A 22,966-nucleotide genomic window follows, 5' to 3' on the forward strand; every position below is an offset into this window, starting at 1 on the left:
CTTTGATGATCGGAATTGAACTTCCCCTTTCACTAAATGTCACTGCAAGTTTCAGACGGATTTGGAAGCGAACGCCGCTCTGTGCCCATTACTAAGTGTTTTTTAGTATCATAAATTTGGTTTCAATCAGGCAGAAGAAGCAAAGCATTTAGCGTTCCTGCAATGTACTCACTCTAAAAGTCTATTTCACTATGAAGAGCAAGTTCTGTCTACATGACCACCCAACACAGGGCACAAGGCCCTTACCCAAGTGGCTAATTTGATGACCTCCCAGAAATGGCCACCTGCCAGCAGTATCATTGAAAAAGGATGCTGGTCCTGAAGACAGTTGAAAATAATCCCTTTCTCATCAACTCCAACCAAGTAGATTAGGTCCTTGAAGGGCTCTAGTTTCTCTGAAAGCAGCAGAGTGCAAGCCAAGTGCCCTTAAACCAGTGGAAGAAACCACCCGAGTGGAGATTGGAAATCAGAAGTGTTCAAAAGAGGTAGGGGGTGATGGCAGGGTACAGGCAGGGGGTCGGGGAGAGACCACGGTTGGAATCCTAGCTTTATTCCTATAAGCCCGTGTGATACCCTTCAACACCAATAACCTCATCCTTTATAACAGCATATCATTTGAATGTAAAAGTCACACCCATTGTCCTTCAATTGTGTGTGTGTGAGGATCAGCTGAGATGAAATAGGTACAGACACAAAGAAATTGATGTATAAAGTATTCTTAAATTAATTTTCTCCTTAAAGGGGAAAATGTCCAAAATGTGTCTCCCAGGTTTTGCTGAGGAAGCTTTTAAAAGAGACTCAACCAGTATTTATGGAATATCCACCATTTTAAAGGGTTAGTGCTATTGCTCACAAGCAACACAGGGAGGTGTAAATCATGTCTTTAATTCCGAGAAACTTCGAGTCTAACAGCAGATAAGTAAATCTTGGCTAAGTCTGATCACAACCCTCTCCCATCCCCAAACCTTCGATGGCTCTCCACCACTTAAGAAGATATTCTGACCTTAATATAAGAGTAATTCAAATGTTCATCTGTAAAATGGGGATACCTACGTTGCAGGGAATTGCGATCAGAGCTAATTTATGTAAAGCACCAATCACACAGGCTGGTGTAAGGTGGCTATTCAATTAGTAATTCACATTAATTAGTATCATCGTCATCACCATTATTAAATCAGCCTCTTTCCTCCCAAGCTCTCGTTATTCCACCTCACACACCTTACCCTGGACCCAAACCAGTCCCTGGGGATCCTCCGGCACACAATGCCTGTCCCTCCTCACCTCTGCCATCTGGGATCTGAGCTTGTTTCCATGTCAGGCTCAGAACGCCTCCTCCAGATCCTCGACCAGCAAGGAGCCCAAGTCTCTCACTTCTCTGTTTTCTCACAGCATTTCCTCACCTTCCCTAACTGAACTCACTCGTGAGTTTCCCCCTCCATAACTGACTGTAAATTCATAAACTCAGTTTGAAGGAAGGCAAGGTTGGAAAAGTTTGATTACCAAATGAGGACCAGTCCAACTGAATACAGTAACATGATAACACTGTTGTTTAGTCACTAAGTCATCTCCAACTCTTTGTGACCCCGTGGACTGTAGCCCTCCAGGCCACTCTGTCCATGGAATTCTCCAGGCAAGAATACTGAAGAGGGTTACCATTTCCTTCTCCAGGAGGTCTTCCCCACCCAGGGATCGAACCCGCATCTCCTGCATTGGCAGGCAGATTCTGCACCACTGAGCCACAAGGGAAGCCCGACAGGATAATAACAGCTAACATTTGTTACAGCTTTAACTTTTTATTTCATTCTCACAACTGATAGGTGCTGCTTAATTTCTCCTAGTCCATGGATGGATGAACCAAGACCCAAGAAGGTTAAGTAACTTGGTAAACATGACACGGCTAGTTAGGGGCAGATTTGTATTCAGACTCGGGAAGTTTGCCTCAAGAACCTATGCTCTTACACTGCGTGACATTGTTTTCCAACAGCATTATAGCAATTTATTGTGTCCTATTTTTAAAAACCTCTAAGGACTGTAATCAGTTCTCTCAGGGCTGGGTGTTAAAACTTTAGATCCATCAAGGTGTCCTGTTCTGCATTAAGATCCTTAAAGGCTCAGGAAAGGACTTCCTGATTGGGCTACTCTAAGTTGCAGACTCCTCTGCGTGCACTCACCAACAGTAAGCAATCTCCGGGAACTACAGCCAGAGGACCAGCCCACAGACCCACATACGTGGTCTGCAGAGGGCAGTTCAAGATAAGCACCTGCTACCCCGAGTAGCATCCGAAGCTGTAATGACACTTACAGTTGTCTATTGCCTGCTGGAGTTTTTGTCACTAGGTAGTTAGGATGCTTTCGAGGACTAGCTCTCACAAAAGGGCAATTCGAGTCAGTACTTCCTGCTAAATGAACTGGAGCAGTCACCAGGCAAGGCCACAGCCCTGTGGACAGTGCAGCAGAGAATAACAGTGTGCATTCATCCACCTAAGCCCTGGTCTATTTCTTAACACATTTTCTAGAGAGCCGAAGGGTCTGGCTTTCACATGAATGTGATGCACAGGACAGGAAAAGAAGAAAATTCAGCAAAGGTTCTTCACTGTGGCAAGCAAAGATCAACTCACATGCAAGGCTGAGAAGTGATGTGGTATTTAACACATCTCATCAGTAGTCAATGTTGTTGACTGGCCAATTTCTTAAAATCTGCTCATCTAACGATGGCTCAACTTTTGGCATAATTTTATACACAAGAAAACTGAAAGTTGGGTAAGAATAGTATGCAAAAAAAAAAAAACCCAACAACTGGCAAACCTCAATTTTCCTGAAGAACTCATTAATTCTAATAGTTTGTCTATAGATCCTCTTGGACTTTTATGTAAACAGCTATATCACTTATTCAATATTAATAAAAACATTTTGGTTCCTTTTTTTTAAAAAAAAACCTGGCAAACCTCAAATTGAAATTCTCTATTCCCAGCTTACTGACTCAACTAAAACATTAATAGGAAAAATTATATGTTATAAAATAATATACAGTATTAAACATTCTTACCCTGATGACAAAATATTCTTTAAAAAGATATGTGACATGCCTCACACATTCATCTCCAACAAATCCCATTCTGAATTCCTTGCAGACAAGTGCCAAGGATGATGTTTTTAGTGGCATTTTTAACACGTGACACTAAAAAAACCATCCTACTCCCCCATTTGAAAAGGAAATTTTGAGGATGCCAAATTAATTTTGAAGATGACTTTTCATTCTATTTAAGCCAAGATATTTTTTCTCCTTTGATATTTTAACCAAATAGAATTCTTAGAAATGAAAAAATAGTAACAAGTATATTTTCAGAGCAGAATAGCCTTTCAGAATTGAAAATGTTACATCAATGCTTCCCTGCTATCCACTCTTGGCTTTTTAAATTCCCTTAGGAAAAAATACCACCTATTCATAGTACGTTGCCAGCACTGGATATGTTATTTCTTTGGATTTATGATTTGGCTGATATGATTTTTCATGACATAATACAGTTTTTTTTAAAATAAGCAATTTCTAGTAACTTCACAGATATATGGCTACTGAGAAGCTGACATGATCCTCCCTGATGTTAGAATTTTCAAATACCAAAGATCCACCCTATTTCTTTAGCGAAAATGGTCTGATGCTGAATCTAACAACTTTTGTAAAAACTATTTAACTAAAACATTTCCTTTATATCATTTCTATAACGAGGTAATTAGCACTGAGCTTATCTGAAAAATGTTACATCTCCCCTGAAGGATTACTTGTATATTCATAAATGAATTCTTTCCTTTCTTCTCACCTTCCATAAATATGTACTGAGCTAAATTATGTGGCGGAATGGGCTTAATACTTGGAATACAATGTTTAAAATAAACCAGTCTCTACCGTCATGAGCCACCCACAGAGATAACTTTGTAAACAAAGAACTGCAGTACATTGAGCAGGAAAAGGGGACATTTCTATTTGGCCTCAATGAAAGAGGAGTCCACTGGGTGGAGAAACAGAATCTCACACCGAAGAATCAACGTGAAGAAAGGCATGATTATTAAAATACACAGTATGTTCAGAGTAGAAAGAAGTGTGTGGAGAGATGCGAGGGGTGGCAGATGAGGTTCAAACACTAAGCTGATAATAAGTTCCTAGGGGGTCTCAAATATCATGCGACGAAATTCACATTATCACACAGGGAAGAAAAAGCTAATGAAAATGCTTTAAATTTTTCCTTGCATTTCATCCTATTCATTCATTACTATGAAAAATACCAAGAGAGCTATTTTTAAAGGAAGAAGGACCGATCACTCTCACGCTGCAAACATCTTTCTTGTTTGCTGTTTTCACTTCTAGTCTTCGCTGACAGGCACCCATTCCCATCATGACTTTGCGACCAATATGTGTACGCAATTTTGAATTACGAATTCTACACTTAACATTGTATTAGAAACAGCCTTCTGTACTTCCACACACTGTCAAGGGTTTTCAGGAATAATTCAATTAGATCCTTTTCTTTAAGAAGGTAATTCTCAAAACAGTAGGATGAATGGAATACAGAAAGGAAAGACTGGAGGCAAGAATACTCTTTGGGGGCCTCCCTTGGTGGTCCAGTGGTTAAGAATCCGCCTTGCCAAGCAAGGGACATCGGTTTAATCCCTGGTCCAGGAAGATCCCACATGCTATGGAGTGACTAGGCTCCAACTAGTGAGGCCACAGGCTGCAATTACCGAAGCCTGAGTGCCTAGAGCCTGTGCTGCAACACGAGAAAAGCCACTGCAATGAGAAGTCCATGCATGGCAACTAGAGGGTGGCCCCTGCTCACAGCAACTGGAGAAAGTCCATGCACAGCAACAAAGACCCAGCACAGCTAAAAAGTAAAATAAACCTTAAAAAAAAAAAAAAAAAGCCAGACTACGCTTTGGAAGTGGCTGCCCTGGTCCAGGCAAGTGATGCTAACAGCCTGAAAGAGAACTGGGGTGAGGAAAGAAGAGTGGATAGTCTGTAATCTATTTAAGAGGCAAAATTACAGCATGTGGTAGAGAGATGCCATACAGGAAGAGGAGGAGGTGACCAGCCTCAGTGACTAGCTGGTTGGTGACCTTGTTTCTCTAAACAAGGAACCCATAAAGGGAGACAGGAGAGTGACAGGTACAGGTTTAGACTCAAGGTGAAGACACCTTTGGAATATTCAAATCAGAGCCATCTGGGAGGAAGTCAGAAGCCAGTGACCTTAAACTCTGCGGAGAAAGGGGAACAATGTTAGTCATTTGAGCGGAGCTGATAATGATGCCTCGAAGCAGTGAAGCCTTCAGAAGGGCGCGCGCGTGCAGGAACCAACATGGGTGAGTTTCAGTTTTCACTCCGACAGTGTGCAAATGTGGCCGTTTAATTCTAACTTCTTTTGAGGCAGAGCAAACACCTCCCTTCAAAGCTCTCAAACTGTTACCAAGGAAGGGTACCTTCCATGGCAATCAACATGGGCTTTGATGATGCCTATTACAAGACAATTCACTGCGTTTCCTGAACTGGTGTGGTTTCACTCACAGTTAGACCAAACCACACAGCTGCTCTGAAGGGCTGATGTAATTATTAGCCCATGATGGTATCAGGAGAAGAGCGAGCTGTAACACATCTCACCGAAGGCATGCTTGGTGCTGCTTTACCGCCCAGCGGCTCAGCGACGCTGAAGGTAACTAACTCCTCTGAACTAGAATGTGTTCGGAGAGCTCTCCGACCATGGTCTTCAAGGAGGCTGCTGAGCTTGCTCTTTTCTTCCATTTGCCTTCCAGAAGCAGGGCCTACGTGGCCATTCGGAACCCCTGCAATTCTCAAGGCTACCTTGTGCTAAAGAGCACAAGTGACATAGTTTCTAACTAGACAGATCTCTTTTAAAAGCAGTTTTTTCTCTTTTCAAACTGTGGACAGCTACTTAAAAGGAAATATTCCAGGCACCGCTAAAGACTTCCCAAACAGCGATGCCAGCACCTGGTATTTTGTGAAAATCACACTTTATCATTTCTTTAATTTTCTCCCTGGTTATTGCTTAAAGCCTTTAACAAAGGCTTGAAGATGCTTATATCAGTAACTTTTATCTGGAAGAAGTCACACAGAGGAAAATCAAGTCAGGTCTCCACGAAGCACATATTAAAAAGCCTCTTTTGCCCTTAACACCGCTTTGGAAACCCATGCATTTCTTTCCTTCCCTTAGCTGAGAATCTGAGAAAAAGCCCCATCCACTCTGGTCCACTCTCTGCTTACCAAACCCCCAGCTCTGAGGTTAGGTGGAGACCCAGCAGAAGATGCTTTCCTGTCGCATGGAAAAGGCTCCAATGTGCTCTTAACACAAGCTTAATTTCACTTTGGCGCAACTGTGCTAAGAAAAACTGAGACAAAGCAAGAGTCAGAAGAAAGGCTGCAGAAAGTGTTTGGTGCCTGCAGTAGTGGTTATCCCGGCAGCTAATACACTTCCTGATTCCCCTTACTTGTTCCCTCCTAGGCCAGCCAGGCTTCTGCGAGTTCTTCAGTTTAGTTTCTGACTTGAACTAGCTATCAGGTGCTCTGCCGGTTGTGGATCCTCCAGCAAAGCCCTTCGGGAGACGCACCAGAAGCAAACACCACATCTCTGGATCATCCAAGGCCGGGCTGCATGTGGAAGAGGGAAGAAGAGGGCCAAGCGCCACCATCGCCATCTGTCAATGTCAGAGTCAGATCCTGAATCTGCCACCACCATTGCGGGGGCTTTGACATGTGTCCACTGCAGCTCAGCTTTTTCCCTTCCAGCAATGGGACCGCTCTCCTGCCACCCAAACGGACAACCTGCGAGCCTAACAGCTGAAAGTAACAGCATTAAAACGAATGGCCACAGGCAGCAGAGGAGGCTCTGGGAGCCAAGGAGACAGCATCCAAGTCACCACAGCACCGTGCCATCCTCCCATCCTTCTCCCATCCTGTCGGCTCCATCGAGTCCTGCACCCACAGCTAATGTTTCTGCTCTGCTAGATGTGGGGTTAGGGTTCCTGCCATCACCAGGGAACAGTCAAGAGTCAATGGTAACACAGCAAGAGACATAACCAGAAGGTTTCTAAAGGAGCCGCTGACCTAGGGGAACATTTCACACATTTAGACACAAAGGGGTTTCTCAGGGGTTCAGAGAATACGCTGACTCCACATCCTGATAAGGTCAGGAGATAGAAGAGCGATTGTAACCCTCATGGTTTGACACTGCTCAGATCAACAAGGAAGTATTTCCTGGGCACATTAAGATGTGCTCGGATCTGGACCCCCTGCTGCGGGCAAGGAGACCAAGAGGAGGATGAAGAAGTAGCCTCAGAGAGTTACTCGCACACCTCAGTGCGGAAGAGCTCTCTGCAAGGAGTTTCCTGGGCTAAGCACCCTCAGAAATTGTGACTCATCGAGCCCTGTGTTGCTAAATCTGCAGCTTTAATACACACGTCCCAGCTGGGGGTGGTGCTGGGGCTTGGACCACCTTTGAGAACCACTGGGCTATGACCTGATTCCTGTCCTCAAGTCTACAATCCAGAGTGGTGCACAGCCAAGAATTTTTTTTTTTTTTTTTTTTAAGATGCAGGCTGTCACTGGTACAGGAGTTCATAAGGAGAAGCCAGTCGTTAGGTCCTGAGGATTCAGGGCAGACGTTGTCAGTGTGAGCCAGGCTTGGTGGTCAGGAAGGACTTCGATAGAAAGAGACAGCCCCATGCAATCATCTTAACTCAACCTCTCCGTTCAGCAGCACAAGGCATAACAGAAAATGAAGACGGCGTTACAAGGCCACCACTGAACAGGTAGAGAGGCTTTGTACGTCGACTGCAGGGAGGAGACGGTCACCAGGAAAATCATAAAACTGGCATCTCCAGATAACACTGTGTTTGCATTTTTTCATTCTGCCACATTTGTGTGGTTTCCTGCACTTCGTAATGTAACATTTGTAAGAGAAAAAAAAAATGCTGTTATGAAACCCAAATAATGCACCACTCTGAGGCTGACAGCCAGCCAGCCGCTAACAAGAGTGACATGTCAACATCATTTAACGTGTCATTCACAGCTCTGCTTCAGAATAAGGGATACCGAGTAAGAAAGAGAAATCATAAATTCCATTCAACATGAAACAAAGTTTGGGGCTCTGCGGGGTTAAAGGGCTGGCAGAAAACCCATGACACAGTGACAGTGAGCACAGAGAAAGAAGTTAGATCCCCAAGAGAAAACTAGAGGATAAGAATTCAAAAGCAACCTATCTCGTTTATTCTAATGTTATATTCATAGAGCACTACGCCATGTTTTTTTTAATGATGCAAGGGAATAAATTATGAGCCAGACATTGCAAAGCCTGCTTGTCCAAAGGGCTATGTCACCAAACAGAAGGAAAGAGCAACCCCAGGTGCCTGCATCCTTTTCTTCACAGCGGCTGGTCCAGTGAGCCCCCTGCCAATGATGACTTGCCAAGGGCACCCATAAATTCAGAGAAGCAAGAGTCAAAAGGTATAATTATTTCATTAACTTCACATTCACATTAACTTTCACATGTGAAATGTGGAATTTCACATTTGCAAGCCACCCTGGACACCCTCAAGACGGTGGTGTTTTTACAGGTGACTCATTCCAGGAGGGTGGATAAGTTGTCCGAGGTCACCAAGATATGTGAGCAGAACTGGGCTTCCATCTGAGGCCTTTGTTTCCAAGAAATACATTGAAGCAGGCTGATAAGCCTTCCTTGGAAGTCCACATTATTTTGGTGTTGAGTTTGGAATTTATTATTTACTTATAGCTTGGCACATTTGCATTCCACGCCCCCACCCCCGCCCCGCCCGCTCCCAAACCAAGACTCATTCCAGGACACCATGTTTAGTTAAAAGGTTCACAATAGGGACTTCCCTGGGGGCTCAGTGGTTAAGAATCCACCTTCCATGCAGGGGATTCAGACTTGATCCCTGGTGAGAGGACTAAGATCCCACATGCCGCTAGAGCAACTAAGTCCATGTGCTACAGCTACTGAACCAACCCAAGACGCTACAAGACACAACAAGGACCCCACGTGCCGCAACTAAGACCCAGTGGAGCCAAATAAATACATAAATATTTTTTAAAAAGGTTCACAATAGATCCTGTTGAATAGGCTCTGGAAACTCGCAGTGCCTCTCACCTTGCTCATCCCAATACGTCACTTACAGGATAACAAATGTGCCACTAGACTAAATCCACCGTCTCGCCTGTCATTAACCCAATATTCTCTCCACTGAAATGCAATACACGGAAGATGAAGTCTGTTGCCTATGTGTTTAGTTCGGTTCTTTCTGGTCTTTCCTAACCACCAGTGATTCCGGTCAAATCCTACCCTTCTGCAAATTTCAGAAACGAACGCGCTAAGTCACTGTCATTATTCTTTCGGCTCTCCGGCACTTGATCAACATTTCCTCAACATCCCGTTGCTCGGGTTGTAGAGAACTTGAAAAAGATGTCCTGGGACACCAAACCAACGATGATGGATGAAATTTACAGCTGATGGATGCCAAGCCGACTTACCCAAGACCATGTGCGTTCCAGGATCGTTCGTGCAGGCTGAGCTCTCCTCCTTCTCTCTTGCTCATGGTCTGTAGCCGCACTACTTGGGAGGCCTCGACATCAGCTCTTTCATTTTGCTCCAGACTGCTGCAGTAAAACAAAACACAACACCAAGTCAGAATGAAAAATAAATGCCACTTCAAGCAGTTCGTTGATATTTGGGGGAAATCCCTGGGCTTTCTCAGATGTATATTTTATAACCTCAAACAAGCATGTTAATTACCAGGATGAATCTATCACACAACTGATCTCCATACGGTACTTTGAAATGCCAGTGATGGGGAGGGTGGTGGGGGAGAAAAAAAAGATAACAAAGGCCCTATTAGATAGGTGCTGCATCTTAGAACACTTACCGCTGGTAATGTGCTTGCAAGATTTCAAGTTTACTAACTGAAATAAGAAATTAAAGAAGAATTCGTGACGCTGAAACAGAGATAACTGACGTGCAGTTCTCGAGGGCAGAAAGTGGAGAAAGTTATGTTTTGAATTAAAATTCATCTGATTCTGCCCATGAAAGACTCAAATTGAAGGAGCTAATATTAGTAGTTTTCGACGAAGGATTACTAGGATTGAACAGAAATGGCAAAGTGTGAGAGAGAGGACATTTTCCATTTTGCGCTCCAAACAGGTAACTGATGGGCTTTCGTTCTGACTTGGTCTATCTTGATAAATAACCTTCTCCATCCAAGCTGGAAAGCGGCATTTACTTCACACACTGAATATATAATGAATGGGTAAAATATGCATGCCTCTTAACCCCCACTCAGAGCAGCTGATAAAGCCCACACATTAGAACTGTGTGTGACAAGTCGCTCTGAAAAGTTCTCCACTGGGCTGTGAGCTTCCAAGGCTCACTGGTCACAGGGTGCTGTTCGAGCTTCTTCAGATGCTTAGTCAAACCACCCCCCCTCCCCACTGTTTGTTCTTTGACAATGGCCATTTGAGAGCCTGGAAACGATCCTCAAAAGATGTCTGCACCCTTTCTGAGCCTTTTCTGAGCTCTTCCGCATCTATTCTGAAAGCCCATTGGAAGGCTGTCACCCCATTCTCTAACGATGGTGACTGCACCCCACTTGTAACTGGAAACCCTCTATGAATCTCCAAAGGCCCTGAATCAAGGAGCTCACCATGCCCTGACCCAGTTGTAAGAGACAGCATATACTTTCTGCACCTCACGAGGCTGCTGTGTGAATAATCAATTCCTTGAAAGCCTTCTGAAGCTATTACTTTACAGAATACTCCATGTTTTTTTAAGAGGACTTGGGTGGGGGGTGTGGACTGCCGGTTAAATTCATGTTGGCACTTCAACATTTTGAGGAGGAGGAGAAAGCCACTTTGGTTAATGTTTAAACAAGCGAGTTGAGTGCAAGGCCATTATATTTTCAGTCTAGCTGGAAGAGCAAATGCCTGAAAATGGCCAAGCCTCTTTTATTTTTCTTGATGCTATCAATACCCACTGAAAGTGAGGTTGTAACGATTTTATTAGTTGTCTGAGCAGTTTTCATGAAATGTAACTCAGCTCCCACTCAAATGTGTAACAGTAACATATTGATACAAATCAACATGAGCCAGGAAGTTCAAAGCATGACAAACTGTCTTCAGTTTACCGTTTTGGTAAAAACAGAATTTGGAAGAGAGGAGGATTTAAGCAAGCCCACTGAGAGTTACTGGCTGGTATCAATCTTCTTTTACTAAAAATAAACTGCTGCAATTCTCTTGTTACCAGCTTTATGTACTGGTATTTTAGAACTAGAAGTGTCTTTGTCATCTAGTCCAAGATTCTTCTGCAAATAAAGCTGCTGGCCCAGAGAGGGTGAAGAGCCTCTTAAAGTCACACAGCAAGTTAATTTGTGCCTTGACTAGATTCTGGGTTTAATCACTCATGCCCTCTGACTCTTAATGGGCATAATAATGTCATTGAATACAATGTAATGTGTTGGTTTGAAAAATTTACCAGAAGCACAATATTTTCTCATGGTATTCTTTCTCTTTTTCTGTTTTATTTTTGTATAAAGAAATTCATTTCTGGATAATATTCTTGTCACCAAGCAGAGCCAAGTGATCTGGGAGAGGAGATATGTCTCCATTATTAGCTCAGGGCTAATCTCTGGCTTCGAAAACCAGGTGTTCAGAGGAGTAAGGTTTATTTGCAGAGGAGAGAAAAGAAAAAAGGACTCATCTGAATGACAAGATTTTCCATTCTTATCTCTGTAGATGTGAAGAACTTGGAAGTGATTCATTTTGTGTTTTATAGCTGACCCTCAATTACACATAGTGCAACAAGCATGAAACCATTTATATCAAAAGAAACCACTGAAAATTCTATACACCTCCTTTTAAGCAAGAATTGTAATATACTTTCCTCCTTCAGCAAAACTTTTCAGCAGTGCTGCTGCTAAGTCGCTTCAGTTGTGTCCGACTCTGTGCAACCCCATAGACAGCAGTCCACCAGGCTCCTTCGTCCCTGGGATTCTCCAGGCAGGAATACTGTGCTGCTAATCACCCACAAAACAAACTGGCTTGAGTTTAATCTCCTTTGCCTGCCCATTCTTGCTTGCCGGTTGAAGTTATAAATAGAGATAAGACCAAAAGTCCAGAAAGACGAAAGGAACACCAGAGGCCTAGAGCAATCATTGATATGCCTGAGCACTGAAAGTTAGCTACAGAAACAGGGATTTCACTCTAGATGATATCCTTGCAGGGTTTTAAAATTTGATAAGCATTTTGTGATAATTTTCTGAACAGTTATAAGCAGCAGCAACAAAGTATAGCATATCAACATAACTCAAAAGCAGTGGTCTAAAAGCCATGAGGTTTTTTGTTTTTTGGTTTTTTTTGTCCGAGTTTTGCAGCTTAACCTATTTTTAAATTTAAGTCATAATCTCCTATGCAGAATTAGTTCCTTATCTATCAAATAAAGGGAACTAAGTAAGGGCTCTTCATAATGAATTCCTAGTGATAATTCAAGTTGTTTTTATATGCAATTGAGTATACCATATCAAATTAAATTTCCACAAACACAATTTTATCTTATATGATCCATTAAGATTCATTTTAATCCTAAATTCCAACAATGAGACACAGATTGCATAGAAGGTGAGTAATGGGTTCATGGTGGAATGACCCCTTGGTGGGGAACGAGTGTTCTTGTCTATCAATAGCGCTGGGGAGATTAGCTTTCCATTTGAGAAGAGTCAGATCACTCCCTTACACCATTCACAAAATAGAAAGATGGTAACGACAATCCTACATGCAGGGCGGCAAAGGAAACACAGATGTAAAGAACAGACGTTTGGACTCAGTGGGAGAAGACGAGGGTGGGACGATTTGAGAGAATAGCATTGAAACATGTATATTACCGTACGTAAAATAGATGACCAGTGCAAGTTCGATGTTTGAGGCAGGACACTCAACGCCAGTGCTCTGAGACAACCTGAGAGATGCCGTGGGAAGGGAGATGGGAGGGAGGTTCAGGATGGGGGGATCCATGTATATCTGTGGCAGATTCATGTTGATGTATGGCAAAAATCATCACAATATTGTCAAGCAATTACCCTCCAATTAAAATAAATAACTTTTCAAAAATAAAAGAGAAAAGAGGGTAAAAAATAAATTCTAGATAACATAAACATATTAAGATGTGTTTACCCAGAAATAGATTAATACAGTATTTATTATGCATCCTGACAACATTTTATGCAGTAACACACAAAAAGAATAATGTTACAATCACAAAAGGCCTAGGAGGCCACTGTAAAGACTTTGGCTTTTTACCTTAAAATAGAAAGACACTAGAGAATTTTGAAATGAGCAGGATAATGATCTGCCTTATGTTTTAAGGGATCTTTCTATCTGTTGTCTGAAGAACAGATTCTAAGGAGGCAAAGCTGAAAACACAGAGTCCGCTTAGGCAACCGCAAAAGTTCAGGTGAGACGCTCGATACATGGACCGAGGTGATGACATCGGAAGAGGAGGCTGTGAGAACTGGTGAGATTCTGGACACACGGTGAAGGTCAAGGCGACAAGTGGTAGAAGAGAAAGAAAAGAGTAAAGGATCTTTGCAAATTTTTGACCCAGTCATCTCTAACAACAGAGTTGCCATTCACCAAGATGGAAAAAACTGGAAAAGGTGGGTGTCAGGAAGGGCCACTTTTCCGTGTTAAGCTTAAGATGCCTATTAGACTTCTAGTGAGCTATTAGGTAGACACCTGGATGTGAGTGTTTGGAATTCACTGACATGTAGATAGGATAGAAGATACACGTGAAAGCATGAGTTACTGTTACAGGCAGCGTCCTAGAAGATGGTGCCCAGCTACCCTACCCCTTGGTATTCACGTCCTTATTATAATCCTCTCCCCTGAGTGTGGACTATAGTGAGAGACTCCAGCAAACAGAGTGGGGCAGAGCTAAAGGAATGTCACTTCCAAGCTGAGGCTATAAGACTGTGGCTTCCATCTTGGGTACCCTCTTGCATTCTCTCCTGGATTACTTAATCTGGGGGAAGCCAACTGCCAGACTGTTGAAGCCATCCTGTGCAGGGGCCCACGTGGCCTGCTGGCATCTGTGTGGGTAAACTTGGAAGCAGATCCCAGGCACACACAGCCTGCCTCCACCCTTCAGATGAGACTGTAGCTGATCCTTCACATTAGCCTGGGCTAATGGCTTGACTGTAACCTTAGGAGAGGCCTTCAGCCAGAGACACCCATCTAAGGTGTGCCCTGATTCTTACTCATGGAATTATGAGATAGAAAGTTTTTGCTACTTTAAGCCACCAAGTTTTAGGGTAATTTGTTACACAGAAATAGATAACTAATACAGTTATGATACACAAGGCACTGTCTTGAAATTTTACATGACTTATTACAGTTGGAGACACTGAGTCACAGAGAAGCTATATCACTTGCCCAACATCACACATATGTGATTGGGCAAGAATCAAGTCCAGGTCATCTGACTCCAGAGCTTCAGCTCTTAATGACCACATGTCAAGACTCCTCTAGAATAACCTATTCTGCAATGAAAGTACAAACCTGAAATCTGACTTTCTACTGCAAAAAGTGCTAACATCACCTAGTCCATACAAGCAATGGTCCATACGCATTTTCATCAGATTTCTTAAGCTGCCACATAGCTTTACAATTGTTCAGTCTTTGCTATCCCAACTATGTTGCGCTTAGTCACTTAGTCATGTCCGACTCTTTGCAACCCCATGGACTGTAACCTACAGGCTCCTCTGTCCGTGGGGATTCTCCAGGCAAGAATACTGGAGTGGGTTGCCATGCCCTCTGCCAGGGGATCTTCCCAACCTGGGGATTGAACCCAGGTCTGCCACTTTGCAGATGCTTTACCATCTGAGCCACCAGAAGAAGAGATAAAAGCAGCCTCTTGCTGTCTGAACAGTAACCTTAGTCTGGTTAATTTCAATCTGGTTAACTAGCTCATTTAACTATCAAAGAATTTCCAGTACAGTTTCCTAACACTCTAAAATATTCCTATAGACTGAATGTGGTCCCTTTGAACATGTAAAGAGTTCTCTCTCAAACTACTAAAGTGGTAAGGAAAAGAACAAGATACTCAATAAGGTAGTCATAGTAAATTCTGCTTGAATTTCTTAAATAATAAGGGAAAATCAATTTTGAGTTGGCAACATCAAGTCACTAAGGATGCCAACAATATTAAGTTTTTAAGTAGGAACTGGCAAGACCAGAATATTAAAAACGATAGCTCTTGAACTGTATAAAATCCAAAGGCTGTTGTCCCTTTAATTATTGTAACACATTAAGACGTTCCCATTCTTTCCCTGACACAGACATGTGAAATACAGTAACAGAAAGAAGTGACCTCTGAACGTTTGCCTCAACACAAATTTAGAATGTCACTGTTGTCGCAAAGGGCTGCTGCGGGCTAATCCATCACTCTTATTCTCCAGGAGGAAAACACCCATGTAGTTGCAGCCAGTAGCGTGTCCCCTCATCCACACTGTGGAATGCTTTCTTTTGTTAAAACTCTTAGGATTGTGCCCACCACCAATGGGAGCCAAAGAGCTGGAAAGAAAGTGTCATAAAAAAGAAATACAACAAAACCCATTGCCATTTACAAATCTGTCACAAAAAGCGCCTGTGTTTTATAAAGGGGCATGAGACACAGCACCAAAGGTATCTTTTGCCATTTAAAAATACCAAACAGTAGTAACAGCTTCACTGCTAGGCTGCTGGGACTTGATCTGCAGTTTGGACAATTTGTGTGGGGAGATTACTTTGTCTTAGGACACAGGGAACAGATGCTACCAATTAACACAAAGAAGTGTTTAAAATAGTTTCAAAACATATGAGTTTGGAAACAGAAGATCCAAACAGCTTCAAAGATGATAAGCAAAATAGTTTAATACAAGGAAGTATGAGTAGTTTTCCTTTTAAAAAGAGAGGCAAGGAGATAAGGTGGTGAATTTCCTTGGGCCTTCCTCTAAATAAAGCATGAATTTTAAGGAAAGTACCTGAGAAAAACTGCTTTTTATTTTTGAAAAATGGGGAGATGGCAACCTATATGATAATTAGTCAGTGTGGTCTAATGAGCTGATAAGAGTTCATTGTGGGACATTCTGTTATCCTAAAAAGAAAAAAGAAAAAAAAGATTGCAAAAAATTTGGGAAACACACTTGAGGGACTTCGGTGCATTAATATGTATGATAAAGTTCTAAGAGGGGACAAAGCATGCATCTTGGTCCAAAATATATTGGCCACAGAATACTTTTTCGAATAGGCAACCAGTCTACGTGCATGACAGGAATACAGCCCTGGTAAGCAATACACGAGGCCAGGGGTTCTCAAAGATTTTGATCTCAAGTCCTCTTTACACTCATAAAATATACTGAGGACCCCAAAGCACTGTTAATGACACAGATTACCTTTAATGACATTTATATTAAAAATGAAAACTGAATTTTAAAATCTGCATTAATGCATTTAGCTTAAGTAACAAGGTACCCACTACATCTTGCCTAAAACAGCGAAATAACTGTATTTTTTCAAAACAAAAAAGTCAGTGAGAAGAGTGAGACTGATTTTCAGCTCCACAAATCTCTTTCATGTCTGGGTTCACCGAAAACAGTTAAATTCTCAAAAGTGTCTCTGAATTCAAGTTGCTGTGATAGGCTGGTTGGTTGAAACAGAGGGAGAAAATCTAGCCTTCATTTTCAGCTACTGGTGAAAAGCTACTTTAGTGTTACACCAAAACTCAACAAGGGCTAGTTTCTTAAAGGGTGGTAGCAAAGTAGAATCTGAAACTTACAGTGAACTCCTTGTACTCAGTTCCATTAAAATCCATTGGTTTGTCTTGCACTTTGATGGATCCTTTTCCACGTGTGGTTTTATAACACCATGCACCGGTAGTACACGCGTGCCTGCTTGATCACTCAGTCGTGTCCAGTTCTTTGCAACCCCCTGGACTGTAGCCCGCCAGTCTCCTCTGTCCATGGAATTTCCCAGGCAAGAACACTGGAGTCGGTTGCCATTTCCTACTCCAGGCAGTCAGTCTTCCCGACTCTGGGATCAAACCTGTGTCTCCTGCATCTCCTGCACTGACAGGCAGATTCTTTACCACTAGCACCACCTGGGAAACCCCATGCACTGGTCACTGGGAAATAAAATTAGCTCACTGACTTACACAGACTTTCGAGCAGTGTTCACTATACAACATCATCATACATCATGCAGCTCTGGAAAACTACACCTGTGAGAGAGCAGGAGTGGATACCCAGTACTATTATAAAATAGTTTTGACCCTGCAGACCTCTCTCACCCACCCTAAAAGGTCTTGGAGCTTCTCAAAGCAAGAACTGCTGACTAAGGAGACTAAGAACTGCTGACTAAGTTCTGAAGATCCCTCCCAGAAGCAAAGCACAGAACATTGTTTCCTTCCTATCCTAGGATTCTGTGACCCTAAACAAGGTCTGTTGATCCACAGCCATGGCATAAACCGTGAGGGGTCAGTTGGACAGGATTGACTATGAAGAAAACATTTGGTTATTTGGATTCTCCCAGGTAGGAATCTGTGAAAAGTGTACACTTTAGAATCTTTCGGCACACACTTTCTTCCAACCTAGGCCTTAAAAATCTAGGAAGGATTTGTTTTAACCAACAGCAATCAACTTTTTAAGTACCCTGAAAGAGACTCAGAGAGGCCTATTTCATGAAATCAGTTAATGAAGTAACCATGTAGTTATCAGGGACTAGCAACCCACTCCAGTATTCTTGCCTGGAGAATTCCAAGGATAGAGAAGCCTGGTGGGCTATAGTCCATGGGGTCACAAAGAGTTGGACACGACTGAGCAACTAACACTTAGCTTAGCACTATGCAGTTATAAACCATTACCTCTCTAAGAACTAAAAAGAACTACTAAACAACACTGGTTATCTTTCGGTGTCAATGTACACATGTAATAATAGCTAATATTTCAGTATTAAACTTTGAAATTATCTCTTTAAGCCTGACAACCATCCTAGGTGACTGACACTTTCCTATTCTTTTCTTGTTTGTTTTTTTTTTTAAATTGGCGTATAATTGCTTTACAATGCTGTGTTAGTTTCTGCTGTGTAGCACTGAGAATCAGCTATATGTATACATATATTCCCTTTTCCTATTTTTAATAAATGAAGAAATGAAGTTGAATGGGGCTAAATAACATCCTCAAAGGGCTAAATAACTGAGAGACAGATTCAGGACTTTAACCTTTATCTGTATCTGTCTGACACCGAAGGGTCTCTCCAGTCCTCACTATGCTTCTTCATTTCCAATTAATCATTTGCTGAACTTCTCAGGTGGCTCAGCAGTAAAGAATCTGCCTGCAATACAGGAGACTTGGGTTCGTTCCCTGCATCGGGAAGATCCCCTAAAGGAGGGAATGGCAACCCACTCCAATATACTTGCCTGGAAAATCCCCCAGAGGAGTCTAGTGGCTCCATGGGGTCGCAAAAAGTCAGACCTGACGGAGCACACACGCACAAACTTCAGTAATCCAGATTCTTTCGCTGGCAGTTATCCCCCAAATCATGAAATACTTTCATCACTTTCCCACTGCAAAGTGAAGAGGTGCTCAATGAATTAGCTCAGAGGTCACCCAAATAAATGTACAAAACAGGAAGATTCTTTTGCCTCCCAAAGTGGAAGGGTCACCCCATGGAAAATGAAATCTCACTCAAAAGCCAGATAAGCAGGATGCTGTGAAGTCCAATCTTTTGATGCCTAAAAGGTCATGAGGCTGGAGCACAGGGCAAACATAATGATGTTCTGGGAGCAAGACCCAAGGTGCCCTCAGCTCTATTCCCTCTCCATTCCTCCGGAATTAAAATGTATTAAACAGGGCAGTGAAATGCCCATCATCTCTAAGGCACCCCAGTAAGGCAAGGGAGATGGCACTATTCTCTTCAAATGCTTTCTAAACCCTTAGTTCAGGTCACTATAACCTCTGCCCATTATTTCTTGCACATCAATACCCTTTCTTCTGCTAATTCAGAATCAATCAAAACATACTGAATACCAACTTTCTAGATTAGTCCTAATAATTTTCCAATGCCCAGCTCAAGACATCTCCACTTCCAGAATTAGTCCAGCTCTTCCTTTTTTCAAAGTGCCTCTGGCAGGGACCCCCATCAGTATGGACCTCCTGTGTACTGCCCGATGGTGGGTGACATGGCTCCATTTGTGTGAGTCTCTTCCTTTGACATTTAGAAGCTCTGACTGTGTGGATCACAACAAACTGTGGAGAACTCCTAAAGAGATGGGTATACCAGACCACCTTACCTGCCTCCTGAGAAACCTGTATGCAAGTCAAGACGCAACAGTTAGAACTGGACGTGGAACAATGGACTTGTTTAAAATCGGGAAAGAAGTACGACAAGGCTGTATATTGTCACCCTGCTTATTTAACTTATATGCAGAGTACATCATGTGAAATGCCAGGCTGGATGAATCAAAAGCTAGAATCAAGATTGTGAGGAGAAATAGCAATAACCTCAGATATGCAGATATCACCCTTATGGCAGAAAGTTAAGAGGAACTAAAGAGCCTCCTGATGAAAGTGAAAGAGGAGAGTGAAAAAGCTGGCTTAAGCCTCAACATTCAGAAAACAAAGATCATGGCATCTGGTCCCATCACTTTATGGGAAATATAAGGGGAAAAAGAGGAAACAGTGACAGATTTTATTTTATTGGGCTCCAACATCACTGTGGACAATGACTGAAACCATGAACTTAGAAGACACTTGCTCCTTGGAAGAAAAGCTATGATAAACCTAGACAGTGTATTAAACAGTAGAGATAACACTTTGCTGACAAAGGTCCATATAGTCAAAGCTGTAGTTTTTCCAGTAGTCATGTATGGATGTACGAGTTGGACCATAAAGAAAGCTGAGTGCTGAAGAATTGATGGTTTCAAACTGTGGTGCTAGAGGAGACTCTTGAGAGTCCCTTGGACTGCAGGGAGATCTAACTAGTCAGTCTTAAAAGAAATCAACCTTAAATATTCATTGCTGAAGCTCCAATACTTTGACCACTTGATATGAAGAGCTGACTAACTAGGAAAGACCTTGATGCTGGGAAAGACTGAAGGCAAAAGGAGAAGAGGACAGCAGAGAATGAGATGGTTAGACAGTGTCAGCCAACTCAACGGACATGAACTTGAGCAAACTCCATGAGACGGTGGAGGAGAGAAGCGCCTGGCATGCTGCAGTCCACGGAATGGTGCAGAGTCAGACACGACTGAGCAACTGAACCACAGCAACGTCTTTGACAACTATTAGTAGATGGTGAGTGTTCCTGAGACTTTCTGGAGAATCTCTCACAACACTTCCCACGGTGCAGAACACAAAATACCATGTTTGCTCCTATTTCTCCTCACTTGGATGAACAGTGAAGAACATAGAAACGTATTTTTATGACAATTTTATTTTTAAACATCTTTCCCTTCAGTCCCAAGATTAAACACAATTAGCAGTACACTCAACCAGAAGTTTTAGGTATTTTGAAAGAGAGTAATTAGTCTATAGTACAATCTATGGTATTCACTGAGGAGATCCATGACAGCTTATCTGTGAGATTCCATCCTAATGTGAAGTGATTTTAGAAGAAAGAAAGATAATGTATACTAACTCGTGGCAAGAAAAAAAAAGAAAGAAAGATGGATTTGGAGTACAATTTAGAATCCATGGATCAGTTGTGCTGACCTTTCTCAATGCCCGGCCATTCTTTTTTTTTTTTTTCTTTCCCGGCCATTCTTAATGACACCCATATCTGGTAGTCCCCACACCCCTCTGAAATGTTCTATATGTCTCTGTTTCCAATATGAATGCAGCAATCTGCCATGGAGCTTTTCAATGAATGCTAAAATATCCAACTCACTGAGCACCTCTTCACTTTGCAGCAGGAAAGTGATGAGAGTGTTTCATGATTTGGGGAATAACTGCCAGAGAAAGGATACAGATTACTAAAGTCTGTGCCTGCTCAGTCGTGTCCAACTCTGCAACCCCGTGGACTGTAGCCCCCCAGGCTCCACTGTTCATGGGACTCTCCACGCAAGAATACTGAAGTGCATTGCGATTCCTTTCTCTAGGGGATCTTCCCCACCCAGGGACTGAACCCAAGTCTTCTGTGACTTCTGAACTGGCAGGCAAATTCTTTACCACTGTGCCACTTGGGAAGTTCAGTAATATTTAGAAGTCCGTGGGTCAAGGACAACAAGATACAGAAGAATCCAGTTCATCCTCTTAGCATCGTGCTACACACTTTGTATAAAATGACACAATCATATCAAGTAATAGTAACAAAAGTCTTTCAATATTGTGTCCAACTCATGAGATTTTTTCCTTCTCCTCCCAAATGCCTCTGTCTCTCAGAGAAGCCAATTAAATTCAAGGTTTGTGTATTTGCAAGCAACACAGTTAGGAGCAGAACTGTGTCTTGCTCTGTTTTGTTTTGCTTTGTTGCCATACCAAACTTCTGTACAGAGGTTAAGAAAGGAAAGCCACTGTAACGGCTCGTATCTAATTACGATGACAGCTTACCTAACTTAAATACTGGACTCCTATTTGTAAGGTACATCACTGGATTTTAATTTTGTAAAATGAAAGGCCATGAAAATGCTGGCTTTGCTATGAAACTTCACAGCCTGACCTTAACCTTCTTTGCATATATCATTCTTGGTGGAAATTTTCAACAACCACAAAGGTGGGGGCAAGAGGGTGTGTCACAGCTTGACTTCTTACTCATATTTCCTGATGTTGCCATTTTTGTATATTTAAAATATTTACTTATGGCAACGTTGAAGTAATTATAGTTTAGGAAGCACTGTTCTCTTTTTCTATCTTGGTAGAAGCTCCTCAGTATGCTGTACCACAAAAGAAAGTTCTCTGAATCAGGCATTACTAAGTGAGGGGCTGATGTTCCTAGCCGATAAATACTAAACTTCCCCCATGGCTCTTGAAATCTGAAGTGAGTAATTTTAGTTTAGCAAACATTTTTATCCTGCCTTTCATATTGGGCACTGGGACAGCTCTAGACTAATACTTCTCTTTCGCCTCTATATTTATATCAGTGGAGCCCACACGCCCCTGATGTCACTTCTAAGCAACTGACACCCAAGGCCACCCAACGGAAGCTGAAGGTGCCATTAGCCATGGTTTCCAATCAAGAAGGGGTAAGCTAAAGGGTTATGAAGGAGAGAAGGCAGACAATGCTGGGTGACAGCTGACAGTCTGGGGGCCCATCATGTCTACAGATTCACTCAGCTACTTCTGGTCCCTGACATCACTGAGTTGCCCAAACTGGGAACAACCAGTATCCACACCTCCACCTTCCCTCATATTACTCTCAGGAGCTGTACCAAATTCTAACTGTTCTACTTCCTGGTTACACTACCTGAAATCTTCCCTTTCCATCCCTCCAGGCTTGCCCCCTCCTCTCACCCAGCTCTCCCACTCTCCCATCGAGATTTCCAGCCGTTCTCATGTTCCACCGTTCACCTTTCCAGATCAGCATCGAAGCTGCCTCTAGAAAACTCAGGTCTGATGGCTGTACCTCCCCAACCAAAAACCACGGACAACTACAGTACATTCTTCAAACCACCAGGGAAGAGAAAGGACAATGCAAAAAATACACCAATGGGACAAACTCGGAGGGACCTAGGACCAAAAACAAAAAGAAAAAAACAAAACAAAACAATAAAACATATTCTGAGATCCCCATCACCTTTCCCCTTTCGTGGCGAATGAGCAAGAAAGAAGAAATCTGGAGAAAATAGACTTAGATAATATACAAAGGGCCAGGAACCCACATTTCATTCATAGATTTCTTTCTGGGTTTACTTGGCTCATCTGTATTTTAGGTTTT

At 42.4% G+C, this 22,966-nt stretch overlaps 1 protein-coding gene across 9 annotated transcripts in view; it reads right to left on the reverse strand.

Annotated features, from left to right (window-relative positions):
- The window catches only part of ATXN1 (ataxin 1), a 421,786-nt gene that overhangs the window by 298,650 nt on the left and 100,170 nt on the right, over positions 1-22,966 (reverse strand). For all 9 annotated transcript variants that reach the window (XM_018038742.1, XM_018038750.1, XM_018038743.1 and 6 more), the window contains one exon: positions 9,548-9,673. The gene's annotated coding sequence lies outside the window, so the exon portion shown is untranslated. The remainder of the gene's footprint in view (positions 1-9,547; positions 9,674-22,966) is intronic.

The sequence above is a fragment of the Capra hircus genome, chromosome 23 (assembly GCF_001704415.2).
Source record: "Capra hircus breed San Clemente chromosome 23, ASM170441v1, whole genome shotgun sequence".
NCBI classification, from domain to species: domain Eukaryota; kingdom Metazoa; phylum Chordata; class Mammalia; order Artiodactyla; family Bovidae; genus Capra; species Capra hircus.